General features: G+C 40.8%; 1 protein-coding gene across 2 annotated transcripts in view; it reads right to left on the reverse strand.

The window, feature by feature from the left end:
* Positions 1-15,068, reverse strand: part of cntn4 (contactin 4) — a 133,292-nt gene that overhangs the window by 98,857 nt on the left and 19,367 nt on the right. The window lies entirely within an intron of this gene.

Raw genomic sequence — 15,068 nt, forward strand, 5'->3', positions numbered from 1 at the left:
AGTACTAAGTCTCAGTTGAGTGCCCTTGCAAGTGCCCTCGCATGCAACTTAATTGGTTGCTTTCTGTGCTTGATGCATGCCAATAATTTCACCCTTCTGAAACACAGTGACACCTTTTCCATAATCATGGGAAGTGTCTTCTGACACGGTTGTTTAAAAAAAAAGAGAGAGGTCTTTTTTTTACATTTTACAGCATTTATCAGACGCCCTTATTCAGAGTGACTTACAAGGTCTTCACTTCCTCACTTAAGATTACAATTGTTAAGATTGTCGCCAAGTTTCATTCTCTCATCTTAAACACTTAGACCCCATCGTACGACATAAGGTGCAGGGCGGGGACTCACTCCGGTCAAGTCCACACACACAAACTTACCCACCATCATTTTGACAATTTGGTTTCCCCAAATGGCCTTTGGATTGTGGGAGGAAACTGGAGATCCCAGAGGACACTTGAGCCAACAAGGGCAGAGCGTGTAAACTTCAGACCTGAAGCCGGAGCCAGGATTCGAAATCCTGACTTTGCTAAACGCCACTGCACCGTAAGTTTCAATACACTATTGTTCCATCAAGGTCAGACAACTACAAAAACATTCACTGCCTGTACCAGTTAAAGTGTACCATCCGCCTGGCAATTTACAATAGACGACCTAGTACTGTCAGGACACAGCCATTTCTATTAGCAAGTCAAATGTAGCCATACTTTTAAAAAGTTGTTGGGATTGCCCAACACGAAAGGAGGGAGGTTATTGAAGCCTGGCTTGGGTGCAAACCTCTCCACTACATACGGGGGTTTGAATTCCAGATGTGCTTCTCTCAGTTGTCTCTGGCAAGTCTAAGTAGACAACTGGCTCATTTGTTAGGGTTCCCGGGGTTAAACTTCCCATTAATGCTACAACAATACAACCTGTAGCAAATACAACAATTTGCTGCAAAGTCAACACCTTGTTAAGGAAACCAGGAGAGACATTGCATCCTTTTTCGACGCTGGAGGAGAAGCGGACTGACGTAACGCATATTGAATATAATGAAATTTTGCAAAATAAAATAAATACAGAAGCAAATGCCTACCGATCACCAACTTGGATGAATTCAGTAATACAGCACAGATACCTTTTCTGCAGCATCGCATGTAGATGTGGTGATAAAATATCTTCAGAGCTTTTCATCATGATATTCTAGAATTCATCGACACAAAAAATATGACAGATGGTTTTGATATTTCAAAACGACGATACAATATTTGACATATTTTAGATATTGTCCAATGATGGGATAATTTTCTATCCTATGAGCAACGAATGAAAGCTTTAATGGAATTGTTACTTGTATCATTCAGTAAACGTTGCAGTTTTTGGGATAAATATTGTTACATATTCTGGCCATTCCCGGGAAAATAACATATCATATAACTGGGAGAAATGGGAAGAAAACAAAAACATTGCATTAGTATTGCATCCTAATTGGCTAGGTTGTGCGAGCTCTGAGTTCGCAGGGCTGATGTCAAGTCAGCCTTCGTACATTAGATTCAATAACGGCTCTGCAGCACACAAATTTGAGTAAACTGCAGCCGGGGAATATGTTCAAGTCAAACAGCCTCTGGCATTCAACAGCCCAGTTTTTCACAGTGTGGAATGTGGATACTTCAAAGAGGCACCGGAACTGTTCTAGCGTTCTGCTTTTAATCACGGGGTGAATTAGATTATACTCTTTTTTTCTTTACCTGAACCTCATAAAAAAAAACTGGACTCCAGAAGAGCAAATATCTCAGGCAGACCTGTGTCTGTAATCAGGGCGGCTCAGAATCAAATATACAGCAAAAGTGGAGGAAAAGTGTCAGTGTAGGGAAATACCAGCAGTACTTATCGTACTCTCAATGTACTAACACCACAGTTCAACCAAATGTGCAGCACAGTGCAAAAGAACTGCTAAATGCTGTAGGCATAAACTGAGCGTTAAAAAACGAAATACTTACTTAAAAAAAAACAAAAAACGAAAAAATATATATTATATTTGATTTATAAGAAAAATGCAGCTATAGATATAAGTGTATTAGATATAAAAAGACACAAAATAAGGGGCGTGGCCGTCAAGTATTAGGTCTCCTTCCACTTTAACAATGCATCAGATGGGTCTATGGTATGAAAACAAAGTAATCAAAAGTTTGGCATTTTGGTTTGTTTTGCAACAACATGTTCCAATTTAGTCCCAGATTTAATGAACAGGACAAATTAGTCCGTTGTGGGTTGCCATGATGGGGCAGTCTGGCACTCATTTCAAATACAATCCAATTTAAAGCTGTGCTTTTTTTTTAAAGACATGCAATAAATAAAGCAATCTTAGCAAATCATTTTCCATAAAAAAACTCCCCTGGTTCATTTGTTGTTGTCTGAACTGGAACCTTCTACAAACACATTTGCAATAGGGCCATCTGCATGTGTCTACATCTCTCCAACACTAACTGCCAAAGAGAGACTAAGACTAAGCCTAAGGACAATTTTTTTAAAATTACATTCATTATTGTACAGACGGTCTTCAACTTTTATTAAACTGATATGTGAGAGTGCAACTCGCTCATTTGGAGGGTTTTGTGCTGTTGCTCTGGTGCCTTCAAAGTGCACCCTAGAGATGAGATAGTTAGCGAGGCCTAGTGTAAACAGAGCGAACCATGTATTAAAGGAGAAGCTGACGATCTTTTCAACCAGCCTCTCTGGTGAGCAGAAGTCAGAGTGCCTGAGACTGGCATAAGTCTCTAATGTCTGTCACCAAAAAAAATAAAAAATTTCAATAAAAAGAAGAGGCGCTTCTGTAGAAAACACTCATCTTCCACAAGGCTCAAAGCTCAACCCACGGGAGTGTCAGAACTGGTGACTTTATGCCTTTTTATTTCTTTGATCTGAGCACATTAAAATCTCTCTCTTTTTCTCTCTCTCTCTCTCTGCCAGTGCGGGGCTGGTTGCGAATTGCAGGGCTGAGGAAGAGAGATGTAAATGGGACGTGGTGGGGGAGGCTGTAAGATTTATGCAGCTTGCCAAAGAAAGGGAGAGGAGAGCCGGGGTGGGGCGGAGGAAAATGTCAGCGGTGGCCTCTGGAAAGGCCAGGCTTTGCTTCTTCTTGCGCAGCGTGAGGGTCTCCAGCCTTGAAATATGACAACCGCCCGCTCCCCCACCCCAGCACCCAAATCAAAAGAAAACCAAAAAAAAAAAAAAGTTTTTGGGTACAAACGCGGGGTGGCTTGTTAGCCGAAAGTGAATAAACCTGCAGTCAGGTCCGGCCTAACTTGGAGGCAACAGATTGCCCTGTCTACCTCATTACTTCCTTTCATTAAAATACCAAATCCCAGAGGCAGTCGGATCATTGATGCACAGCAGGAACGCAGCAAGCTTAACAAGAACACAGCGTACATATAATATTCTTTCTTTTTTTTCCCCTCTATCCCCGAATAACTAGAGTTGACATCTTAAGCCAGGATTTGTCATAAAATCTTATCTCAATTTCAATCAGCGGCTCAGAATTAATCTTTTTCCTGAGACTTCCTATTTATGTTATTGGTTCAGATGTCAGCGGGCAGTCTTAGGAAGATATACGTTGTGCACTGTAAGTCCTGGCTTCCACGTCTGAGGCACCAGATCTTCACACAACTCAGCACCTCAAGACAACATTCCCATCACCATCATTAAGTCAACTTCATACAAAGCAACCTGTACATAAGATGATATTTATCTGATACTTACTTTACAGCATTTACCAGGCGCCCTTATCCAGAGCAACTTACAATCAGTAGTTACAGGGACAGTCCCCCCCTGGAGCAACTTAGGGTTAAGTGTCTTGCTCAGGGACACAATGGTAGTAAGTGGGATTTGAACCTGGGTCTTCTGGTTCATAGGCGAGTGTGTTACCCACCATCTGATGCTCTGATTCAGAGGGGTTGAAGGGGCACAGTAGTGGACAGTAGGGTTTCATCGGTCCATTGGCGAGATAAATGATTAAGGAAATATTGAACTGAACAAGGGAAGCAAAATTGATGTGCCACCTGTCATCCATGTCAGTTCCAAATATTTTTTAGGGCTGTTGATCGATAAAAGATTTCTATCTCATTAATCTCACAACAAATCACTCGAAATCATACATATTTAAAAGAAAGACAAATGTGGGAGAACAGTTCAGCCAGCGAGTGACAGGCAGCTGATCATATTTCTTAAAATTATAAGATAGTTTAAATAAGTGATATCTTGTGCCTGGGTCCACTGTCCCATATGGTGACAGAGATCTGTGCACCTAAGTCCCATGCTGCTAATGCTAGGTGGCACTGAATTTGTCCCCTTCAAATGAATTTCTGAAATGTTCTTTTCTGTAATAGTGTGATGATGTCAGGACCAGGTCCGGATGGGGCTAATCCAGGTCTGGAGTTCGGACCGGAGTTTCATGTTGGTCCTGTGCTATAATGTTTCCTGATTGTTCGCGCCTGCGTCTGCCTGTATAAAGCTGCCCTGTTCGCGTCTGTTCGCCATCGCGTCATTGTTACGTGAAGTTTCCCCGTCCTGTTCACCATGTAATAAACTCCTGTCTCGTGATGTTGTGCGTCTGCGTACTTCTTCCTTGCCCAGCCAGCGTGACAGATGAGAATGTAGTGTTATGACCCCTGATGTCCTCTGTCAATTTTTACAAAAGATGCTCAAGATTAAATCAATGTTGTTTTTTTGGTTGGCCTAGCGGGTAAGGAAACGACCCGTATCAGAAGGTTGCTGGTTCGAATCCCGAGCCGCCAAGGTGCCACTGAGCAAAGCAACGTCCCCACACACCTGCTCACCAAAGGGTGATGGTTAAATACAGAGGACACATTTCATTGTGTCACCGTGTGCTGCGCTGCAGTGTATCACTTCACTTTTTCTCTTGTTTCTAAAGAGGAGAAATTGGTTGAACTGGTCTGAAGACCACCTGTTTCTTTTACTGCGTCCTCAGCCTCAACTTTTAATAATTCTGGTCCATTTGCCAGACCAGCTGTTTGGTAACCATCTTTATATAGAGCTTGTCTCTGCATAGGACTAGCAAAAAAACTGCAATAGTGTGTTTATGGCAATCTCAATCCAGATAGCTGTAGCAGCTAGATACCAGGAGCAACAAGCACAGCAAAAGGTCTGTCACATTACAGGAAATAAGGAACTACTGGCCTAAGTTTGCAAAAGGAGAGCAATAAAACAGAATAAGACAGAGCACTGAAGACAAAGTGACACAATGACATCACATAAATTAAGGGGCCAAAAATATAGGACTGCATTTTCACACGGTGACAATGGCATTCAATTTTCTCCAAAGGTCAAAGGACAAACAGCACATTTAGAACAGCGCCACGGGGCATTTTTCCATCAAAGGCATCCGGATCTCTCCTTTGCACTTTAATTTGCAGGTAAAAGTGTCACCCGACAGCAGAACTATAATATGATAGACTGCAGGGACAAGATAACGCACCTATGATCATATCTGCTGTGTAACAAATGAGCACTCCGAAGGTTCCAAAAAAATGGTTTCTGTTCCACAGAAAGGGAAAGTGACAGTCTGTTAACCCTGAAAACAACACCAATATTTATTTCCCATAAATGGAGGAGTGACATGCCAAGAAATTATATTGGGATGCTTTCAGCAATATTACAATACACTATTCACAATCTTTTCCCCAGAATTCACTAAATAATGGGACAAAAACAATTGCAACAGGTTGTTTTCCTCTCAATATGATGACAAGATCACTATAAATTATTCATACATTTATGTGACCCATGGACTCTCAAGCGATATGCTGCTTTAATTTTAATGGGCAAGTGACAAGTACAGCCTTAATGCTCATGCGGTGATACTGCGGTGTGCTACTAACAAAGTATTATTAAAAATAATAAGAAGAAACTGACAAAAAATGATGATCTGTCTGTGGAATGTGTGCGGAATGCTTCCAAAATGAAGTCTGCTTACAGCGTCAGGACACTGAAAATGCCTGGAGTGATGGAGGAGCAACCATTCTGGATTCTGTTTGACTGGGAGAATGGAGTAAGAAATGGCCTTCGAAAAAGCTGCGATTTCTCGAAAGTCTCTCCCCCTGCCGCACAGCACTGTGCTTAACGCAACCTTCACGCGTTCCGCAAATCCTATTACCAAGTGTGCTGCTTTAACTTTTATTTATTGTACAAAGGCCATAATGAAGATTGGAGTGGAGCAGGGAGAAAAACACTTTACACAAATCCTATTCTGCACCTAAGCTGCTGTTTATCGGAGTAGCTGGCATAAAAACTGGGATGTAAATGGTTCTCCTGTCAGAGAAGGTTCCGTGGCGAGCATGGTGTAAATGTTGCATACCTGGGAGTAAATACAAAGTGACAGAGTCTAATTGAATGCCAAGTATGAAATGTGCTAAATTACCGAGCGAGCTTAGAACATTTGGGATCAATTTCAGGTCTTTAAAATATATTTATTTTATTCTTCTTTTTTTTTTTTTGGTCTGCCTGCAGAACGCTTTAAAAACAGCTACAAAAAAAGTACATTTTGGAGACATGAAAGCTGGCAAATGTTGCTGGAAAGCAGATGAGGAATTTTTTTTACGGGCTCTTAGAGGCAGCAGCTGCTGCTTTGTTCTGTCGCGGAGTTCTCATATCTCAAATTGGAAATTGGATCTATTGGTTTCTAAAATACAGGCCTGCAATCATCCGGCGTGCTTAGATGCCCCTAAATCTTCCCTCTCGGCCGCCGCCGCCGCCGTCGCTGTAAACCACGTCCCCCGCCAAGGATTTCATGGGTGTGTGGCGTGTTTATTAGGCCGACGCAGGAGCTGTGTGAAGCTCTATGTAATGAGGTCGCACAGTCTGGCATTACCCCCACTACCCTGTTTAATGGGGACGGATTTCAATGTCAACATCAACGGGAGATTAGAAAGCGGTTTAGAATCAATTAGTAATTCCAAACAGCACCTATTTAAAAATGCAAACGTAACAGACCCTTTCTCTCATTAGTCTAACATGCTTCATAGACTAATGCTTATCATTCACGGAAAATATCTCATCTGTCACCTCATCTGTTATAAAGTGTCAATACACTTCTGAGTGAAATAAAAGCGTTTTCCAAACACAATACTCCCCATAAAATGAACAGCACCGTTACACTGTTTAATAGCAACGTGTGCTAATCGCTTTCCCACTTTTTTCAGTGTCTCACATAAATTTCACTTTCTTTTCCAATGTTCATAGAGAAAAACTTTTTTTTTTTTAGAAAAGTTGTCACCAAATTTTGGGATTTTAGGCCAAAACAATGTCCCAAAAAGTCAGTGAAAATCCTGGAGGGCTCTCTCTCAGCTGGTCTAACTTTGGGACCCACAATCAACTCTTAAAAGACATTCACTTTTCTTGCTTTTATATAGGTCTTAGTGGTCCCCTAATACTGTATCTTTTTTTTAAGTTCATGTCAAGTCAAGTGATTGTCATTGTGAAACACTGCAGCACGGCACACGGTGACAGAACGAAATGTGTCCTCTGCTTTTAACCATCACCCTTAGTGGGCAGGGGGCAGCCATGACAGATGCCCGGGGAGCAGTGTGTGGGGACGGTACTTCAGTGACACCTTGACAGTTCAGGATTCAAACCGGCGACCTTCTGATTACAGGTCTGTTTCCATACCTGCTAGGCCACCACTACCCGATACTCTGAAGTCCGTTACCGAAATTCAGCCGTGTTGCAGAATTACAGCTACTGTTAGCCAGTCACACAATGAGATTTCCCCAGAATTCAGCCTATAAAAGTTGAGGGGACATTCGCAGAAATGACATCATCTACACCACTCCCAACCACAATATTTGGCGCAGCCAGGAAGTCACATCTGCTTTTTTCCAGAAAAAGATTTCCCATAAGAGGACAAATTCCAGATGCAACCGTCTGAGCTGCTGAACGGCGAAGCAGAATGACCAAAGCACACTATCACCATTTCTAGCCACTGCAGGACCATAGACAGGCGAGGGAAACTCGTATTAATGTTAAATAATCTCACAAAGTGGCATTTTCATAACAGGGGACCTTTAATATCTGTTTGGCCGCGACCCGCTGAAAATGGGTTTGTGACCACCCATGGAAGGACACAAATGGACAGATATGAAAACAGAAATGCAGAAATATGCAGCTATTTAAATGTTGTGTGGCATTCTGATCTGAAGTGTACCAAAAGTGTACCAAAAGACATTTAAAGAACATACAAAATATAACACATTTCCAGGGACTTCACACTGTGCAACCCGCTCCTCTGGACCCACACAAATCTGAACACCACACAAGGTTAAAGTTGCAGTAAATTTCAGAGAGCAAAGATGCGATCCTATACCAATGAACAGGAACTCAGCTTTACTCAGAATTCCGTAGGTGCCCTGCCGCGAGTGGGTTGCTGTAGCGCTGACAGGAGATTCGCCAAGCAACAGGGCAATTATGTTCCTAGAGAAGAGGCTAACAGAAGGAGAGCTGGGACTCAGACCTGTATAATGCAGAGCTGAACCAGCACCATTTTATTGGCAAAAATACACGAGCCCTAGCAAGTTGGAAGAATCTCCTAGCAAGAGTCGGAAACTTGGTCTTGAACCGGGCTGCCCCAGAACACTGACCTTCTGTGCTGGTGTCACCGCTACATCACATGTTCCGTGTGTTCTCGGGTCATTATCTCAGAGGGCCGCCAGCCTTGTCCATATTCCCTGCTCTAACAGAGATTGCTGCAAGTTTTCCTCCTCTCCCTGCTCCGTCGCCTTTGAGCTCGAGTTTGACAAGCTTACCCCGCAGCTGAAAAGTGCCTGAATAATTTTATTCTTCCGCCCCCGTGCTTCACGGCACGAACACTGTTCAAGTGCACGTCATCTTCGGATCCAGTGTGGAAAGCAGAAGCGTACTGTACTGCCTATAACAACTTCCACAGAACACCTTATTACAAAATCGCCCAGTTAGACGAAGACGGTGCGGAAAAAAGTCGAACAACACGATGCTCTGCTCACGCTCGTGTATAAATAAAAGCACAAGAATCTACTGCAATCTGCAAGGGCGTAGGTCAGTGAAGAGCACCGGAGACTCTGCAGGGAATTGCAGTGAAGGCCTCACACATGCAGATCAAACTGTCACTACTCACTGAGCCAACTGAAGCTCATAAAGAGACTTCACATATACTATTGTTCAAAGGAGACTCGTGCAATCAGTTTTAATATGGTGATACGGCCTAATAACGAGCATTTAAAGACAAGTTGATTCTGCTCTATACTTAATTCACTATAATCAGTTATACTGCATCCATCCGTCTATATTAACAATGATGTGCTCATTCCAATAAGTCAATTGTTTATAATTTTACCTGTAACATGATAGAAGCACTTAGGTCATTTTCGGTCATATTTCATTACATGTTGTTTTTAAAAAAAAAAGATACATTTCAAACTTGAGAAAATACCATTGTAGACTTTTCATGGCTTATTGCACAAGCATAGTTTTGGGCCTAGCTTAGAGTTTCACTGCTTAACCCCAAAGTATCTTCTAAGGACTCAACTGTCCTCCCACAGTCAAAAGACAGCTGAAGACAGAGAGATTTTTTTGAAGCCACACGGTGGCTTATTTCTTCACTGTCAAACTACAGCGAAATCCCCAAGCATAAAAGAGCATTTCATGCATTAATTTATTTTTTCTTCCAAATTTGATCATGATCATGAATGATATGAGCCCTGGAACAATACATCAAGGAAGTTTGATTTCTGGGGGAAAAAATGTCATTCTTAATTAGAAGAGAGGAGGGAATATCAATCACGCGTGGCGAAAGCCAAGTGTTGTTAGCGCTGTGGCGCTTTCATCATTTAATGCCATCGCTCAGACGAGATTATTTGCACAAGAATGCACAAGAGCACTTGTGAATTCTTAAAGGGTGAAAAACATATTCATCTCAAAAGAGAGAAGAAAACAGGGATATTGCAGAACTATGTAAACTGCACCGGGGAAATTGGTAGCTGTCTGAACTAAGCCCCGACACCCTGCTTCCAAATTAAACCTTCACACAGGCTCACACCCGATGAGCAGTCAAAAGTTTCACGATGGCTTTTCAGATCAGGACATGGCCAGTAATGAAACCTATTCCACCACAGGTTGTGTAGACCATTATTCAGACTGACATTGCACTAAGAGGAATGCAAGCTCCGGCCTGCATGATTAAATTGGGCTGGGATGAAAGATAAAGGGTGGCCTCGCTTCACGTCGTCTTGCCATCAAATGGCATCCCATCTCTGTGACCTTTCTGAGACACAGGGCACCTTACTGAAGTTATCCCAAGGATTAAGACAACAACATAATAGAACTGAGAATTTCGATTCCCAACACAACTTGGCGAAGGGTTAGGATCTGACAAAAAATCTTAAGATGCAAGACTGGTGCACTATGATAAAAGGATATGAAATATATAGTAAAATAATCAATTGTATTGCTTTTATATTATATGTGATTTTGTCACATATAGGGACATATAGTAAACATAAAGCAACACAATCTTTAATAGTGTTTGCTCATGTCATGTATAGAGGTATAAGTTTAAATCATCCTGAATGAGAGCTGTCAATCGTTGGGTTCCTCCCATTTTAAACTCCCATTAAAAACACCATTAAACATCAATGATCAATACATTGTCCAGCCATAAGGAGATGTTTATCATATCATTTTTTAAATGATTTTCATTGTTGCTGTTATTTTTTATTCTAGGTTTTGTCATCTTCAGTTTACCAAAGTGAAGACTTTGTACTTATTGGATTGAGGTTCTGAACCAATTTATCAATCAGACCACTTATCTGCCAAGCAGCATCATTCTTCAACTCGACACAGTAAAACATTTTACTTAATTGTGCCTGAACAAGATTAGAAGTGGATGTGCTCCAAAACAGATTAGCTTGAGTCAAAGGTCAAAGTTAGGGGTTCAATTTACTCAAGTAGCAGCTGACCAATTGGATTTATCTTTTTTCTCAACTCCCCTTCAGCTTTTTTATGCCCTTTTATTTGAATGGTGTAGCGGGTATTTAACTCACATTAGATGACACAGTAGAATTGTACTATGATTGAGTTTACTAAGTCAATGTTAGGAGTCTTTGATATTTCCACAAGCTTTTCGCATTAATTGCACAATCAATTAAAAAGCCTCTGGAAACTACTAAGAACCAATGCAATACATTTTCAGATGATTTCAGATACAAGACACAAAGACATGCATATACGTTCATATACAATGACACTATAAAACTCAAAAACATTACAAAAATACTTTTCATCTAATTTAAATCTAAAGGCCAGGGATTATCACTCTCCCTCATTTCTCTTGAGATTGAAAATTATGGCGTGTAATCTTATCATAATTCAAATGAAAATGAATGAGAAGTGTATTGATTTGAAGACAGCGTGAGTACTAAATGATTCCTCTCAAGGTCTGAATTTCATTAAAATCTCCCAAAGATGTTTTAAAACCATCAAGGAAGTAAGACACATCAACGGCCATGAGCTGCTCTATTCCTATAACAAGTAATATACTGTCATGTACAGTGATGGGATAACATCAACGCATATAAAGTACAAACAACACCTTGCCCGTTTATGACAATGAACGCTGAAAAAAAAAAAAAAACTAGGTTTAGTCCTCAGGTGCCATATTTAGTCCAACACCTGCCGAGCGTCCATCTAACCTTCTGACATATGGCTATGCAAACTACACCACAGACATAAAAACAGGGACTGTCATCCAAATTTACTGCCCATTTGCCTCGTTCACACGGACCCTGCAGCGTTCTCATGTCAACCTCATATCTACCCAGCATCTGTACTATCTTAACAATATCAAGAGCATGCAGAGAGTCATATTTTAGGTGCACTTTTTCCTATTTCCCTGTTACCCGGTCTAAATGGCTTGATGGATGGCGCCGTGCCTGTCACTCAGCCACGCAAGGATGACCTTTATTATTTCTTTCCTCCTTTATTATTTCCTTCGTCTTTACTGCGAATGCAAGGATTGCAGGCTTTGTGCTCGGCGGCTTTTGCAAATCCATCAGGGTGTGCTAAGCTTCTCCTGTGGCTTCGGGCACAGCTCTGGCTCAGGCCCAACTCCTGGAATTGCACTTACTTTCTTGCATCCAATTTCTTTGTTCATAGGCTTCCTAGTAAAATTTTATCTCTTTAACAGCGTGTTTAACGATGTAGATGTAATTACTCGTAGAATAGATTGTGGTAAAAAAAAATCTTTATTCCAAAGAAGAGATCCACAACCAAAGTGATGAAAAGCTCCACATTAGTCAAAGAATACACTGATGCAGTGGTAATAAATACACAACAAGGTACTCTATTCAAAGGGCAGAGTAAAATATATTGCACAATCCTGTAAGGTTTTTCTTGTGATTTTAATATAGTATTTGCAGAAACAATTGCATATGATGTGATGCAGTCATTGTATGTAGAAAGCCTAAGAATCATTGAAGGAGTGAACTGTACCAAATCCACCCACAGGTGGGTGGATTTATTTATAGTAATGTGGTAAAAATATTGCAATTAATTGAGAACATTTGGTTTAATGCTATGTAAGAAGACTATGAAAATCCACATTGATTAATGAAAATGTTAATATTCTGGGATAATGCTGCTACTGTCCTTCACACTGCACAGGATTCAATCTTGGAACGAAATTTCATCATTGGAATGACATCACTGGGAATGATGATGTCATTTCAAAAGTGATTCTTGTGTGGAAATCATCAATAATTCAGCTCTGAAGGATAAGGCCTTTGCTGGGAGCTTTACTAGCAACCATGTAAAAGCCAGCGCTTGTGACAAGCTCAGAAATCGGCTACCACTAAAAGAGGACTCATCACTCAGAGTTCATCTCATGCCCACAGGCTCTGTTAGGAGATAACCCTCCCCCATTCACTCTAATTGCCTTTTCACAACTCCTCCCTTTCAGATAACTGCTGAGAGACTATAAGTTGTAGACATGTATGGACCCTGCAACAAAATAAAATATTGCAATTGAATCCAAAACCACAGAAATTAAAAATGCTGGACACACAGTGCTTGTGTAATCAATATTTAATAATAAAAGCCTGTCTGATCTGCATTAATAAATTAACACAAATACACAACTAATTGAACCTCTGTTCATAGTAGACAATGTTTGTGGCTTTAAATGCATGGTATGTCATTTCATACAGGGAGACAATGGGAAAATGTTTTAGATTAATAAAAAAAAAAGTGCTTCAGCACCGTCTGCGGTAATACAATGCCTGCACTTGCAATAACCATAAATACCACAGCAGACGTTCTTTGAGAAAGAAGAGTTTCTTTATCCAGGCACAATAGATTACTTTGATCCCCATGCCACTCATGGACAGTGTTTTCTACTGGTCTGGTCACCGTTGGACTCAAAACCACACAAGTGCGTTCTGTTTCCAGTTACATTATGCCTTCTTTTCAAGCACAAACCGAATCCACAAAGGCAATGCATAAAGGAACCGATTAGCGTGAAGGAAGGTCAACGGGCTGCTTCTGACAGAAACTGTCAAACAAAAATGTCCGCACTGCAAAGCAACTGTGTACACTGTAAGAAAATCCCCCAGACTTCTCCAAGCACTGTTTGTCTGGATACTGCCTTATGTGCAATTTTGAAAATCCAACACTGCATGCAAACTGACAAGTGCGTCTTATGATGGCTTCCAACTGCCACAGGAACTACATCATGCAATGCATCTTGTCATCATCATATCAGATATATGCCTGAAGCTCAATAAAAGTGATTGCTTCACAACTGGCAAAGGTTTTTCTTCAATCATTCCTCCGATCATGTAAACATGAAGTATTAGAGACAGTGGCCTCACTTAAAACAATAATTACAATACAATACTTAAAATTTATATTTGGCAGCAAACAATTGTGCAAGTTGTCCCACTTAAAAAGATGAGAGAGGTCTGTAATTTTGACAAGGTCTGACAACTTGCATGCCAAATACTTTTCTGCCCCACTCTATTCAACTGATCTAGATATGAGGGGAATAATTTTAACCTAGCAATGCCTGCCTAACACAAGTTACAGCCATGGAAGCAAATGCATAATATACCTTTAAAAATTAACCTTTATGTTAAACAATTATCATTACCAAATCTGTGGTATGCAGCCCAGGGCTGATAGTAAAGTCTTTACCAACAGGCAGATTCTGATGGAAAGTATTATCAAATGTTAAACTATATGTTTGAAAACCTACTTACATAAAACCTACCAATATAAAAAGCTAATTTGAGTTAAGCAGCATCTGTTCTCCAAGTACACCAAGTACAATCTATGCAAAAAGTGCACAGCCGTTCCCATCGCTTCTGTAGAATTGTGATGCGATAGTTTTTATAGTATACGAGGGCGGAGGGAAATGCCCTCAGGTTGAAATCTAGTGACCACAGTAGGCCATCCATTTGGCTAGCTCTGTATTAGTGCATTATTCAGCTGACCACTCAAGCCATTTGGAAGGGGAATAGAAATGTTTCACTATGGGGTGAGATAGATCAGTAGGATGGGATTCATATTTACTAGCTCTGACCCTCTAAGGGGCAGTTTCAGAACTATACTTGGGAAAATAAATGCCCCCATCACTGCAAAGGAGGTGGCCTTATTTTAAAATGAGCTCCCAAGAATATATATAACAGCGTGGGGCATGATACAATTACTTTTTTTACTACTATGTAGACTACGGCCACTTTGCTTGCTGCAATATTGAATTTATACAGACAGCAGCTTTTTGGTAAGACAGTCAGTCTGTTCAGTCTCATTCCTCTAGTCGTAGTGTCCTGAGTTTACTTAACTCGAATATTAAGGGTTCCAGGCATAACTTTGAGGGCCTACTGGTGATGTAGTGATGTAACTCGTTTCCGTATCATTTAGCTTTTTATCCCAGAACTGCAATGACATTAGCCACACAGCATTAGCCATATATGAAGTAGTTACATTTTTGATGCATTTGTAATGTTTTCAGATGAAATGATCACTGGCCACAGTATTATACAATACACTCATTAC

The sequence above is a fragment of the Denticeps clupeoides genome, chromosome 12 (assembly GCF_900700375.1).
Source record: "Denticeps clupeoides chromosome 12, fDenClu1.1, whole genome shotgun sequence".
In the NCBI taxonomy this organism is placed as follows: Eukaryota; Metazoa; Chordata; class Actinopteri; order Clupeiformes; family Denticipitidae; genus Denticeps; species Denticeps clupeoides.